At 49.8% G+C, this 16200-nt stretch overlaps 1 protein-coding gene across 1 annotated transcript in view; it reads right to left on the bottom strand.

Moving 5' to 3' along the window:
* lpp (LIM domain containing preferred translocation partner in lipoma) overlaps positions 1 to 6989 on the bottom strand; it is an 82051-nt gene extending 75062 nt beyond the window's left edge. Inside the window, exons 1-2 of the mRNA XM_079739290.1 lie at positions 6861 to 6989; positions 2970 to 3049 (exon numbers count right to left, since the gene is read on the bottom strand). The gene's annotated coding sequence lies outside the window, so the exon portion shown is untranslated. The remainder of the gene's footprint in view (positions 1 to 2969; positions 3050 to 6860) is intronic.
* Between the last annotated feature and the right edge of the window lie 9211 nt (positions 6990 to 16200).

The raw sequence follows: 16200 nt of genomic DNA, 5'->3' as shown, positions 1-16200 counted from the left end.
TGGTAATATAATTAACCACAGAGGTGCTGTAATATTCAGTACTTTGTTAATCCACTTGGGATGACGCAAATCATTCAGCAATGCATCCTCACTCACATTGGGATAATTACCATCTTTGTAATGACTTATGAAATTATTACGATACAACAAATACCCAAAACCTTACACAAGGTTGCTGGTTCTACACAAAGATGCACTGGTTCTACACAAACATGCACTGGTTCTACACAAACATGCGATGGGCTCTAGACAAACAAAAACATTCTCTTGTTCCACACAAACGTATGCTGGTTCTACACTAACATGCGCTGGTTCTACACCAAAGCGTCCTTCAATACCATTAGTGCCTTTGCACTACTACCGGATACAACTTCTGTACCAACGCCGGAGCATCCCTCCTCTCCACCAGCTATCTCTCAACTACAGCGTTTCCTGCTGCTGTGTCCTGTCCGTCCCTACGGCCAACCTCTGGGCGACCAGAGAAGACGTGGAGGATGCGCCGTACCGATACGGGGGGGGGGGGGGGGTGGTACGGATGCGATACAAGTCGATGAACTATGCCGTTAACACTATCCTTCACAAAGCACGTTGGAAGCCACTCAGAGTCGGTGTAAAATGTGAGGGAAACCGCAACGATTTCCTTAACGTCAGCATTGACACCCCAACACCACCCTGGCTCCCCGTATTGTGTATTAAGAGCATCGGGCCCCTGGGGGCCCTGACCCACTTAAAGTGGGTCCAAGTTGGAGTTCGCAACTTAGTTTACAACCGCCACACGGCTCCGAATATTGATGTCGGTGTGTGTAGCGCACGTTTGTGCCGTGCCGTCAGAAGTGCTTGTTAAAATAGTGAGCCGTGGCGTAGTATGGGGGCGGGCAGGGAGAGGGGCGGAATACAGTGTGATGTACCCCCTCGTTTCCTCGGCGGGTTTTGCTTGCCGCCTAGACGCGTGCACGCGTACAACCACCCACACACACACACACACACACACACACACACACACAGAGTAGCGTTGACGGGAGGTCTGTGGATGGCTACGGGGACTTGTGTTCTCCTCGCGGTTGTTTACTTCTCTGGCAGAACGTGTGACACAATTAATATCCTCCTGCGTAAAGACCGGTGAACGAGCGCCTCGGAGAGGAGCAGGAGACGGAGGAACACGTTCAGCTACACAGCGTCTCTCTACCCAGCGGTTCATCCGAGGTATTCCACGCTACGGTTTGTTGTTCATCTGGTCTCCGGGATCCGAAGTCCGTCTGGTCAAGGTTACGACCGGGGAGAGAAAGCTCTGGTGAAAGCCGTGAGTGTTTTTCGCCTCCCTCACGCTAATCTCTGTTCAACCTCCCACCGTCTGTTTGCTGAGAATCATTAGCTATACGGCAATCAGGACTCAAAAAAACAAAAACAAAAAAGTAATCCAATCCCTAAAACGAGTGTCTTAATGAGTCCCCTAATCGCCTCCTCCTTACCCCCGGTCCCAGCAGCCCGGCGTAACGAGACGAGTTTATCTGGACTTAATTTGTTGACAAGAGTCATTTAGAGATTACTTAAAACATCTCCTCAAGCAGAGGAGGGGGGGGGGGGGGGGGACAGAATCTGTCATCTCGAACTGCTCCAACGGATAATAAGGTTCACTCATTAAACGATGAGCTGAACTCGAGCTGTTTGGTAGAATAACAAAATCGAGACAGAAATAACGAAAATACTGAAGAGCGTTTCAACGATGAACCAAAACCACTACTTCTTCATCGCTGGGTTCTGAGATGGCAGGGCCGTGATTAATGAACACAGAACTTCAGTCCCCAGGACCAGGAGAGAAGAAGATGAGATGAAGACCAATGAACCAACGGGATGGAAATACCAAGCTGGCAGCCTGAAATGTGAAGGCTGAACATGATATCATCATCACACCAGTAGGAGAACGCCTGAGTGTATACAGAGCTACCGTATAATAGTTACAACACTCTGGTCCGACCGACAGACATTCCATGAGAGCCAGAGGCCACGGTCGGAATGATGTTCACCGATCGATCAATAGGTCAACCGCCTCAAATCCAAGAACAATAATCACACTGATGTTCACCGAACGTTCAATAGGTCAACAACCTCAATTCCAAGGCAATAATCCACATCGTAAAACCTCGGAATTTCAAATAAACCGTTGGTATCTTATCATCCGAAGATAAGAGCCAGAGTCAAGCGGAACGGAACGCTGCAGAACAACACTGAAATGCTACAACACAACAACCACCGACATACTACCGAGTTACAAGAGGGATACTCACAGCTGAAGGACCCACGGAGCAGTGAGTAGCGCTGAGCGGGAGCAGAGAGAGAGGCTCCGGCCACCGCCCGCATCGCTCCAGCCCTCTCCTCCGCCGCCGCCGGAGCAGGAGGAGGTAAACATTCCCAAATATGGGGAAAGTATGATGAAAGCTGCGAGGGCCACGGCACTTTTTTTTCATCCGGAATGTTGGAGTTTGGGAGCCAGAGTCACGGCACACATATCTTTCAGGAGAGATCGGAATACTTGGGAATACGGGGGAGTTGGGGGGGGGGGGGGGGACTCGACGGCAGGGATGGCGTTCGGACTGACCTAACATGGCTGCCCTGACGGACATGGAGGGGCCCCTCGAGAGCCCGACTTGGCGGATGCGATGCTTATTCAAGTATGTTTAGGACGCGTTTACACAGGAACCCGAGACAAGGATCTGGGAGCCACCCTGACGATACAGATCACTGGAGATTAAGAAGCACTGGAACCCTGAAAGCTGCCCTTTATTTTTTTTAAATCAGCACTTTTCAGTGGGGAGTCAACTTCTCTCACTCAGAAGCTGAGGAGGACAATTTCAGGAAAGTAACTCATAAAATGAACTTTCTCTCAACCAGAAGCAACATTCAGGAAGATTGTCGCTTCTGAATGAGAGAAAAAGTTAATTTCTCAATGCGTGTGCATGCCATCGAGTTACCTTTGGTTCTTCTTCTGTTCTTCAGTGTGGAAGGTCTTCTGCAGAACGGCTGTGCTCAATCACAGGGTGAACTCCAACGTCTGAAACAACCAATCACACAGCTTCACTATAGACACAGTCCGAGACAACGTCATTTAATAATAATATCATGGTATAGACCCAATTAATATTGTGTGCTAGCATTTGTGCTTTAATTAACTAGCGGTAGGGTTAGTGTTAGCATTGGTGTTAGGGTCAAAGGTCAAAGTGTTTAAATCATCCATTGAGAAGCCTTACGGGTCATCTTGGCAAATCAAACTCTTTGGAGCGAGCCACACACACACACACACACACATACACACACACACACACTAAAATATAAAAAGTATAAAACCCAAAACAGCAGCAAAAATAGCTCTCTCTATAAATAAGTCAGAAAAATGTAAAATGTAAATAAGAGCATACATGTGAAATAAGATCCATTACATTGAAATAGGGTAAGTTACAAGCGGTTTCCAAACCCATCCGCTTGTGACATCATCAGTCAGTGTCCACCCAGATGTTTGACGGATAGAGACTTGGTTCAATTAACCTCACACCTGGTGGTCAACTAGGCAGAGGGGAGGCTGTGCACTGTGCGTTTGAAGCAGTACCCTCTAATATTAGAAGATATACAGAGCGTGACAGGTCCCCTTTAAGGTGGGGGTTGGGCTCAGGGGTTAGGGGTTAGCAACAGCTTCAAACTACAACCCTCTGCTCGTTATCGGTTAGCGTCAATCAAAGTCCAAGGGCTGCAGCAGACGCTTTGGCCAGGCGTGTGGGGATATGACGAGCATGGGGTGACAGTAACTCAAAGGTGCCTTGCGTTAGATGTCGTGTTTCTCAACGGGTTGACCCAAGCTCTGCTCTACATGGGGGAGGATTTCGTCTGAAGCAGGCAGCGTAACTTAACCACAGCACTCTCTCACTCAAACCTGGTCATAGAGATGATCAATGAGCTACTAATGTGATTATCAGCACCATATAAGGTTTTATGCATTTCAAAGGGTGCCAATGTTGAAAACGAACAGACAACATAGGCTGTTTAGCAGAACCATGATGCATGTGTTAACTGGACGGGAGGCACAATGAACTGTAGTGGAGATAGTCAGTTTAAGTTTCTTTACAGAACGGATGGCTCACTCAGTGACCTCATCGTGAAATCAGCGACATTAAAGACTTTAGAAGATTTATAAGTCCTCGTCAAAAAGACCTCGGTGCGCCCTGGTCACTATGGCGATCTTGTATTCATGGTTTTGCTTCTTGGATTTGGAGCGTAGTGCACCAAACCACCAAAGTTCCCCAATACAGGAAGCTGGCCTTACTATCAGAAACCCAAAGTTACGCCTTATTTCCTGTTCTGTAACGGAGATCTCTACTGATGAGGGACTCATTTGCACGTCTCGTGGAAGAGTTCGGAAAGGGAAATAAGTATTTCGAAACTGGTCAGTTTACATGGTGTTGCAAACCTTCACAGACACATTTCTACAGTACAGATCACTTGACCAGAGGTTGTGTTAACCAATCACGAGGTCAAAGATCCTCAGTTTTCGCGACACGATTGGTCAAAAAACAAATATGAAGCGAAAGAAAGTGAAACCAACCACCGACCCCCACCATATTTTGGATTATTAATCTAAATCCTCACTTGTGCGACTTCCACCTCGGGGACCTGTCACAAATGGACATGATATATGCGGAACCTCCTCCACTAGTTTGTCATTAAGGAACCAGACAAGGTAGCAGGAAAGACGACCAGGCCGTCCTGAACGAGGTCTAGCTTTACATCCTGGCCTCTGTGGGCTAGAGACCCAGGACCTAGAGACCCAGGACCTAGAGACCCAGGGCCTAGAGACCCAGGGCCTAGAGACCCAGGACCTAGAGACCCAGGACCTAGAGACCCAGGACCTAGAGACCCAGGGCCTAGAGACCCAGGGCATAGAGACCCAGGACCTAGAGAACCAGGACCTAGAGACCCAGGGCCTAGAGACCCAGGGCGTAGAGACCCAGGACCTAGAGAACCAGGACCTAGAGACCCAGGACCTAGAGACCCAGGGCCTAGAGACCCAGGGCCTAGAGACCCAGGGCCTAGAGACCCAGGACCTAGAGACCCAGGACCTAGAGACCCAGGGCCTAGAGACCCAGGGCCTAGAGACCCAGGACCTAGAGACCCAGGGCCTACAGAGCCAGGGCCTAGAGACCCAGGACCTAGCGACCCAGGGCGTAGAGACCCAGGGCCTAGTGACCCAGGGCGTATAGACCCAGGGCCTAGTGACCCAGGGCCTAGAGGGTCTCACTTACCCCTACGGCGGCGGTCCAACGCAGAACTACAAACTGGCCTTCACCGCGGTCCGCAGTGAAGCGCTACTCTTTGTACCCACAGCCCTGGCCTGCAGATCTCTGCTCATTAAAACATGCCATTAAACGCACACAGTAGAAGGACTTGATTTAAACTCACTCTCAAAGGCAGTGGAGGGACTGCGCTTTTAACTTGAAAATCATCAAGGCTGCCAAGTGCATCCTTTTAAAGACAGTTCTGCTTAATGTTGCCTGAGTTTTTTTTTTGTAAAGTGTGCGGAGACGACAGATTTATTCAGTTTGATGATGAAGCCCCTGGGACTTTGATGTTATTGATTTGAAATTCCTATCAAAGTAAAAGTTTGAATTCGTGTTTCAGTCTTTTTCAATGGAAACAAGAGATTAATATTTAAGTGCGCTGCCAGCTGCTTCTGTGGTAGAACAATGTCTATAGTGAGGATCAGGACCCTTCCTTCTGCCCTCAGAGTCTAGGAACTCACACTACTACGACTGTCACTTCAAGGAATGTGCGAGGATAGCACGGTGCAGGCAGTAACACGGTGGCGTCAATATATAAACACGAAAACCACGACTTTCTTCAATGAATATGCAAGATTAAGGCAGTAGAGAAAGTATTGTCACGACAGACGGACACACACACACACACACACACACACACACACACACATCCAGTGTATTCTAGGGACAACACCCAAGATAAGGCTGCATTCTGCTGTTCGCACACATAATGAATGGATGCATGATTGACCATAGTAATATGCGGAATCAAACACAGAGACAACAGAATAAGGGGCCCAACGGGTCTACGGAGGCCCCGTGTGTCAGGACAGAGGTGTGTGAGTAGCAACACATCTCCTGTAATAATGCAGCTCTGCAGGTCAGTGTTGTCACGGAGCATTCAGTACTCCACTAGTTGTTCTTAGAAAGAGAGAGAGGACAACTTTGAAGCTGTGTTCGGAAGCAGAGGTAAAAACACGGATACGCTGTGTGGTCAGTGGACACATGCCACATAGTTTCGACCATAAACCGTGGCGATGTGTCGGGAAACCGAGCAGTACTCGTCGGACGCTTCCTGACAGCATCCACGACTCCTCCACACACTGCGACCACTCAGGGCACAACTTCAGGTCTCCAGTCACACAAAATAAGCAGTAAACAAGCACTAAAACCAGACCACACACACATAGACAGACATACACCCTCCTGCTCCTCCATTGGTGTCAACACCAGCTTTCTTCCGCATGTTTGAGCTGCACACCGCCGGGCTGAACCCCCCTCTGCTCAACGGACGTTCACCGACAACACATCGGGGTTCCCCCTGTGTTCAGTCTAATCAATGAATCCACACAGTAGGTACACGTCGTTTTGGTTCCGACGCACCGTGGCCGTGTCCCGGTGAGGCTACGCCCTCAGTGAAAAGTACAGCAGTCTGAACGAGGAAGCACAACAGGGCTCAAACTATTCAAGCACAAACTACCTCTTTCCCCCACAACAACACCCACCAAACACAGGCTGGGGAGGACAAACACACTCCGAATCACCTCGTCAACTTACCTCGCTTTCTAGGAATACCAGAGCAGGGCTGGCGACAGCGAGGGAGGGAGAGAGAGTAGTTTCAGAATCCCAGTAAAAAAAAGTCAAAAACTTCTTTATCCAAATTCTGGGAGAGCGCAGCGCTCTGGCGGTGACGTCACGGCCCCGGATTCCAGCCGACTCAGTCACTCTGAGTCTGTTTGCCCATGTAAGGCAGTGGGCCCAGCGGTGGCTCACTCAACCCAAAAACGCGCTCCACCACACATCCGCGGGCCTGCACAGGCAGTTGGACTGATAGATAAAAAATGAATGTTTCCTAGAAAAATATGAATACATTATCATAATTCCGATCACATTGCTAAATGCTGTGAATGCTAATGTTCCATACTAGTGTTAGCGGATTGCTGCTGTGTTGATTGCATTCTAAAAGTTTCTTTGATTTGTTTTTACCAAGCCCTTACCAGTAGGGTTCCGACGTCACTAACGGGCTGAGGTGACTCACGGGGAATGGAACAATATATATATTTTTTAATATAATTGTACTGAAGTCACAGAGGGTCAAGGGTCAACCACGTCATGAATAATAAATATTAAATACAATAGAAATACTAAAAAGTATAAAAATACAATAAAGTGACTGAATGGATAAACTTGGAAAACAAACCAATAATATTGGTGATTTTTTTTGTACTTTAACCGCTTTTGAAAGAGCTATGCTAACTATGGCGGTGGTTAGCCCCGGGCTCTAGCAGACACGCTAGGCCGTCAGTGAATTCAACCATCCTGTTCTCTGGTCCACCAGGGGGGAGGGGCCGTGTGGCAACCAGGCCGGGGAAGTTATCCTGCGCTGTTCTGTGTCACAGAAAACAACCAGCGAAGTTCATCTGAAAGTCCCTGTGTGGGTGAGTGTGTCTGCCACTCTCTCTCTCTCTCTCTCTCTCTCTCTCTCTCTCTCTCTCTCTCTCTCTCTCTCTCTCTCTCTCTCTCTCTCTCTCTCTGCCATTCTCTCTCTCTCCATCCTTTCTCTCTCTCCATCCCATCCTCTCTCTCTCTCTCTCTCTCTCTCTCTCTCTCTCTCTCTCTCTCTCTCTCTCTCTCTCTCTCTGTGTGCCATTCTCTCTCTCTCTCTCTCCATCCCATCCTCTCTCTCTCTAGGAGAGAGAGAGGATGGGATGGGCCATGATGAGGGGCCCCCCACCAGCCCCTCATCATGGAGGACACCAGGGCTGGGGCCCCTCATCATGGAGGACACCAGGGCTGGGGCCCCTCATCATGGAGAACACCAGGGCTGGGGCTCTCATCATGGAGAACACCAGGGCTGGGGCCCCTCATCATGGAGAACACCAGGCCTGGGGCCCCTCACCAGGGCTGGGCCCCTCATCATGGAGAACACCAGGCCTGGGGCCCCTCACCAGGGCTGGGCCCCTCATCATGGAGAACACCAGGGCTGGGGCCCCTCATCATGGAGAACACCAGGCCTGGGGCCCCTCACCAGGGCTGGGCCCCTCATCATGGAGAACACCAGGGCTGGGGCCCCTCATCATGGAGAACACCAGGGCTGGGGCCCTCATCATGGAGAACACCAGGGCTTGGAGCCTCACCAGGGCTGGGGCCCCTCATCATGCAACCCCCCAGGTAGAAGAAGTCCTGGAGAGTGTGAGAGGATAAGCTGTCAGAAGCGCGATGGGTCTTATGGAAGGGCTGGAGATAGAAGAACACGTGCTGTACCGCCTTCACCCTTCAGTGGGAGACTCACCACGGCTCAGCAGGAGACCTTTTGTTCTTTCATTCTTACTGTGGTTTGATGATTGGTAAATGGACTGCTTTAATGTAGCGCTGTTCTAACCAGTTGCCACTCAAAGCCCGCCGCGAGGCCGCCAGAGTGAGGTGCCTTGCTCAGGGAGACTTTGACACTCTGACCCTTGGAGGAGCAGGGGATCGAACTTGCAACCCCTCCGGTTACCAGCAAACCCGCCCTGCCCCCTAAGCCACATGCCACAAGCCACATGCATGGTGCATGTCACCACGCATGTCATCTTATTACATTTCTAACCAAAGAACCCTGAATGTGGTCTCCATCTGGTGGACCCTGGAGGTGACCAAGGTTCCAGGGGACGCCCAACCAGCTGAAAAGATAACGTTCTGCAACTACCACCACTTTTTAGAGACATTATAATCCCTCTGAAGGTATATTCTTACGACCAGTAACCAGTGAACACTGTTCCCGTTTGAACACCACCAGGTAATCAGTTGAAAAGCTTCCCATGTCTCCAGGTAACGCGCTTCGACACAAACAGCGCAGCGAGCACTCTAATCTACCACCAAACTCTTCCTGTCGTCAGCCCAACAACAAACCTGCTTCATTAACGTGTCCCGGATGACGGCAGATAAAGAATAGCATGAAAACAGGAAAGAATTCAGTGCCAGATTCTCCCGGTTAAAGAGTGACAGGGACCTGAGAGATTTACATAACATCGCATTTAGTCAATTAGCCGAATACACTTTTATCCAAAGCAGCTTACAAAGGGAGCGTGAGGACAATCAAAGCACGCAGTCAAAACTTAAGAAGATACAACAAATGGTCCAAGTGTTGCACAACAACATCTGGACATCACAGTACACCAAGAATCAAAGTCTTGGTTGTTGTTTTTTAAAACAAGTGGTAGTGCACTAAAGTTCATATCAACAACCGCGCACCGAATCCAACTCCAGAGGCGAAAAAACCCACACAAGTCAACCAGAGTCAGCCTGTGAGATGATTGGACACAGACACACAAACGCAGGGCTTTCATTTCAGAGCGCTGTGCATGAAGTGTTTGTCAGGAGTCTTTAGCGTCAATAACACACACCACGAGACACAGGCTCTGACACCGAGCCACGCTAGCTGCTCATTCAAACGCTGCTGGATAAAGACTCCTGATCCTGGGAGGGTGTAAAGCAAGCTTGTACTATCAGACACCAAACAAAGCATCATAATCCTGGCAGCGCTCACTACCTCTGAGATCTCTGGCAGGCAAAGCACAGGGCTGATTTGCATGCTGCTGATTATGTGCAAATACCATAACTGCTCGGTGGAACTCTGATTGTGCGCGGCTGGGGGAGTCGGTGCAGGACAGCAATCTGTCTCTCGTCCCGAGTACAAGTGAGGCCTTGATACGGCGAAGATAGCGGTTAGGATAGCTGCGCACTAAGTAATGATGACAACATCAAACTACAATCTCCTCCTGTGTCACAATACAAACGCTGTTGCAAAACATAACCCATAGATTCTATTTATGAGATTCGACGTCGTTCAGGAAAAAAACAATATGCGGCCTGTATATTACATGTTTAAACACTATTACATTTCCATATCTGAATGAATTTGAAACTGAAACAAGTTAACACGACGTGACAACTCAGGCAGGCGTTTGGGCTAAAAGAGGCGGCGTGAAAAAACAAGAACATAAAAACCCCTGTTTAATATCGCTGATGTTTGCTCTCCTCATATTTTACTAGAACTGATTAAAGTGTGCTGCAAGCTGACTTCCCCCCCCCCCCCCCCCCCCTCCTCCATGCATGAGCGGTGTCTAGCAGCCGTAGCCCTGAGATGCGGGACGGTGATAACGGCGCCCCGTTTGCGGCTATGTTGACGTCTCGCTGATCCCGCCCCACCGCGGTACACAAGTTCCGGGGCGCAGGCAGTAGGGGGATAATCTCATTTGTAATGTGTGACAGATTATTTGCACTGCGTTTGTACCGCCACATGCTTAACGGGCCCGCCGGTGATTCTCCCTCTCCTCCTCTTCCTCTTCTTCCTGCCTGAAGAGTGTTTGAGGAAGACGTTGCTAACGACACCACTAAACTAAGCTAAGTGCGCGCGCCTCTAAACTTCAGTTAGTCCTTGTGCGCCAATAGCAATAGCGTTCTGTCGCCGTGCGCCAATAGCATGGCGCCTCCGCGCGCCAATTAGCATGCCGTCTCCGCGCGCCATTAGCGTGCGTGCTATCTCCTTGCGCGGAGAGCACAGGGCCTTTGATGTAGCGCCGCTACGCAGCCACGTGCTATCCGTGCCATTGATCATGTGACAGCTTTACGTCTAATTTCTAAACGTATCGAAACATCCTATGGTTTTGCGTTGAAAGTGTGAAGGCCTTGCATGTACATCACACAGATAAACGAACTCCTGGAACCATATCAGACCCTGCAGAAGTCCTCGTTATGAGAAGATGATGAGAGTTCCCAGCGCTGGATTTCCTGTCTGTCCACCACTTCCTGAGCAAGAGGTTAACCTCGCTCAGAAAACATGACGGCTGCACGTACGGCAGCGCATTAGATGGTCTGACGCTCGAAGGGAAGACGAAGAAGTCTATTCTCTCTCCAAACTAACCTAACAATTGTTAGAGCTTGGCACCTGGTTTGATGAACACCCTTACTGTACCGAGAGATATATATTGATTCTCTTCTTCTGACAAATGTACTTATTGTAAGGTGCTTTGGATAAAAGCATCTGCTTAAATGCCCTAAATTTAAAATTAAATGTAATCAAAACTCACTAGAACTATAGGCCTTTAATGTACTCCTTCTCAAAGTAGTTTAGGGGCATACAGTCCTGTAACACTTATAGTGATCAATACTAGCAGAACAATAAAAGGAATGCTAAATATACAACTAAATGCTGTTTTTGGTGTTCCTCATTGTTATGAGAGCAGCGAAAAAGGGTTTTTACTGAAAAACAACTAAATAACTAAAATGTGTGCTTGTACGCCTCTGCTCTGGGGTAATTAGAAGCCAGATAGAACCGATTATTTTTTGAAGTCACAAACAAATTAGTGAGAGTCACGCTGAACAGAGAGACAGCAGACTTATGACGGCAAGCCCCGTGTCCCAGAGCAACTCGTCTGACAACCCCTGCCCAGATCTGCGGCTCAGATTACACCCATGAATTATAGTTCCTGTGTTGCGCGTCCGTTTTAATGGATGCGTCTCCGAACGGCAGACGGGAGAAAATCCCGCGCTGCCGGCGTCGTCTCCAGGTTGGCGCGCGAGCGATCAGCAGGTCGGTTGGAGCACCGTTCGGAGCGCTGATGGCGTGTAACGGAGGCGCTCGCTCACAGAGGAACGTCACACACGTGCAATCGAGCCCACCGCCAGGATTCCCGCCGTCAAAGCATCTTCACATGTACACAATCCCGGCTTGAAGAGTCGGTTGTGTTCGTTGTGATGTCACTTATTTCAGTTGGAACGCGTCCTCAACATTCCACCGCTCCTCCCCCTAAAATCATCAAACAAACAACCGTCTGAATCAAGGCCCACCAAACCTCCGAGCAGGAAGCGCTCTCATCCTCTTCCCTTCTGAAGATGGCCTAATTCTATACTGTACAGAATCAGTCTGCACGGTCCTGACGGAGATGTGAATTAGTTATTGATCGCTATTGATTTGTTTATGTCGGTTGCCGGGGAAAGCAGGCAGCGAATGTGGCCGTACTTTCTGGTAGCAATAGTTATATAACATAATATTGTATGTATTTCTTTGGCTGCATTGTTCCAAAGCATCCCAGAAGAGCCGACTGTGAACACAGACATTTCTAAGGGACCATAGCGAACCCAAAGTAGTTCAAATAGGACGAGAAACGATTGGAACTCGCCCAAAGCGGAAAGCTGATAGTCAGGCCAGTCCGCCAACAAGACGCAGACCCCGGTACCCCCGGAGGCACGCACCGGCCTTCACCGCGTCGACTCATCGAACCGATTAAAAGTAAGTCCTTGAATGACCTGAGAGGCGACGGCTCGCATAATGTAGACATCTTCACGTGGCTCTTCATAACAGCCAGCGCTTTATGCACCCGTGACCTTTATGAGCAGAGATACGCAGATCGGCGCAGAGTGAGGCTGCGCTGACGTTACCGGGGTGACAGCCAACCCGTGAGGAACCCTAATCCCACCGCGGCGCTGTGATTACCTGCAGCCTCGACGTGACATCAAAGGGCGGTGGGCCATGGGGGGGGGTTAACCGGTGGACAGCCCCGAGCAGAGTCATTAACGGCTCTAACTGAAACTACACGAGGTCTGCCCTGATTAACCAAATCACTAGCCCGGGTTCCTCGTTGATAGAGGACGGCGTTTGAATAAAGGAAGAGAATGGGGCTAGGGTTGGGCAAGGTCGGCGCTGAACAGAATACGCAGATAACCTTCTGCTCCCGGCGGTATCTCCCTGACCTTCTGGGGATTTGAATAGCGGAACTTCTGCACTTCAGTGTCCTCCTCTGCATGAGCGTCGCTAGCAATTGAAAACATTCGGGGCCAAAGCCCAGAAGTTAGAGTCCTTTTAAAAGGGGGGTTCGGGGGTTTCTCCCCCGAGAAAATTTGAAAATCGGGCTGATGAAATAGGCAATTGTAACGAAGTTTGAGAAGGAAAGGAAAGACCAATCGTCATGTCTGACTCACGTCGGGGTAGGCATACCTACCACCTACTTACCAGGCAACCTAGGTTACTAACATTCATACTGGTTTAAATAATACATTTGATGGTATTTCCCATCTTTGCTGAGCAAGAGTTTTGTTCGAAAGTTCAGTGATTGAAACAAATAAAAGCCCGGGCTATTGAAGTTTTACGGTACCACTGTCATGCACCTACCCGATGTCAAGTGGACCGGGTTGAATTCACTGCGGGTATCTCTTCTTATATCCATCTTACAAAAGATATTTTATTACTGTCCTTCTCAACACTCTCTGATCTCACTAAAAGGCTAGCAGCACGAAACAGCAATATCGACGAGATGCGCTATGCGTAGAGAAGGAAGAATACCGACGTTGAATTTGCCATAGTTTTGCAACAAACTATTCTACATCTGCCCATACATGGACACGTCAGAATGTTGCGGTTTCCACTGGCTACAATGTTGCATCTGTGGCTGCTGGTAATGCAACCAATAAGTAGTATACTCTACGGGGCTATTTTCCTCATTATTATTTATTTATTTATTTATTTTTGGACGGCACAGCGATCCGGGGCTATTCCCAACAGCTCCGGGGCTATAGCCTCGAATGCCCAGGTCTAGCGACGCGCCTGCTCCTCTGATACCAGGCTCACAGCGCTGGCTCTCACATTAAACACCCTTATTACCCTCCTCCTCTGTGTTGATATGAGGCGAGTTGAGCGTGAGTCAATATCACTACCGACGTTAGAATGACGGAGTGAAATCGAATCAAAATGACAGGATGAATCCGTGTCGATACTAACATCCGAATGACATGGTGAATCACCATCAGAATGACAGGGTGAACCCACATGAGAATGACGCCGTGATTCACCATCAGAATGACATGGTGAATCCACACCAAAATGACATGGTGAACCCACACCAGAATGACTGGGGGAACCCACACCAGAATGACTGGGTGAACCCACCTTAGAATGACAGCGTGATTCACCATCAGAATGACATGGTGAACCCACCTTAGAATGACAGCATGATTCACCATCAGAATGACATGGTGAATCCACCTTAGAATGACAGCGTGATTCACCATCAGAATGCCGTGGTGAATCCACATGAGAATGACGCCGTGATTCACCATCAGAATGACATGGTGAATCCACAAGAGAATGACGCCGTGATTCACCATCAGAATGACATGGTGAACCCACCTTAGAATGACAGCGTGATTCACCATCAGAATGACATGGTGAACCCACCTTAGAATGACAGCATGATTCACCATCAGAATGACATGGTGAATCCACCTTAGAATGACAGCGTGATTCACCATCAGAATGCCGTGGTGAATCCACATGAGAATGACGCCGTGATTCACCATCAGAATGACATGGTGAATCCACAAGAGAATGACGCCGTGATTCACCATCAGAATGACATGGTGAACCCACACCAGAATGACTGGGTGAACCCACCTTAGAATGACAGCGTGATTCACCATCAGAATGACATGGTGAACCCACCTTAGAATGACAGCATGATTCACCATCAGAATGACATGGTGATTCCCCATCAGAATGACAGCACGATTCCCCATCAGAATGACAGGGTGCATCCACTTCAGATGACAGGGTGAACCCACTGCCATCAGCGGCCTCTCTAGGGCCTCTGATATGGATTACACTTTGACAACATGTCCCCAGCGTGTATTTATTTATTAATTCATGTTTTAATGCTCTGGCCCGGGCCGAGGGAGTAAAGCCCAATCGCTGGCAGATGATTAAGGTCAGCGCCGTGCGGCCGTGCGTCCTGACCCTCGCCGGTCCGCCCCTCCCCCCCCCGGTACCGAGGGCCTGGCCCCGTGCCACGCCGGGCCCCCGCAGGACGGGATCCCGTGACATCACTAATTAACCCGGCCGCCCCGCGGAGGACGGGCCGCCGCCCCGATCAATGGCCTGGCCCGGGGGGGGGGGGCGGGCTGACCTGTGGTCACCTCTGATTGGTGTGTCGATTGGTCGGTTAATCCTCCACCACCGCTTCATCCCTGGATCACTGCGTTCCCGATGCCTGTCCGTCACACGCCGCCCCCCCGACCCGGAGAGCTCAGCTTGTCAACACTGGTTTACGCTGTAAAGTGATGGACTAATTTGGGTTTAGCAGGATTGGCTGAATATTAGTGCCCTCATCCGGGGAGGGATTATCCGCTGGTTCTGTCGTACACTCGACGGCGGATTTGGACGCACTTTGTGAATTTCCAGCATATGGAGGGTTCTAATATGAGGGGAATTTGACGTCAACATTCATTCCACAACATATTTCTAATGTTCCCTTTTTAATCTGTCCGTCCATCGCTCTATCTATGCACCCCTCTGTCTATGCATGCCTCTCTCCATCCATCAACGCCTCCATCATCCCCCCCCATCCATTCATCCACCCATCCATCCCTCCACCCCTCCCTCCGCCAGACCGGGCGGTCGGGGCTCCCCTCTCTCCCCCTCCCCCCTCCCCAATCATCCCGGGGCCACATCAAGGCATCATCCGTCACATTCATATTCATGTCTTTAATGTGTGTTTTGTAGCGACGACAGTGTGCATGACCATCACGCCGACAGCTAGCTGCTAGCGCTCGGCGGCGCCGCGCCGCCCAGCTCAACCGCTCAGCAGCGTTAGCATCAAACGGCGCTGGAGGGTTAGCGCCCGGGGGGAGACGGCTGCTGAGCTCAAACGCTCCCGGCGGCTAACCGCGACGTGGATCCCCGGGTAATTAGAGACGTAGCATCCAGCATCTGCCCCCCCGCCCCCCACTCACCTAGGGGGGTAGGGGGGGCAGCCACCGGATGCTACGACCCCGCCCGTACAGGAGGGCCGCGGAGGGACCACCGTGAGGATTCCTTCTCCTAAATAATTATCCGATATATCTCTTTGTTTTTTTCATTAAGGAT

Source organism: Pollachius pollachius (genome assembly GCF_949987615.1).
Source record: "Pollachius pollachius genome assembly, chromosome: 7".
Lineage (NCBI taxonomy): Eukaryota > Metazoa > Chordata > Actinopteri > Gadiformes > Gadidae > Pollachius > Pollachius pollachius.
This window is presented reverse-complemented; position numbering and strand designations above follow the sequence as displayed.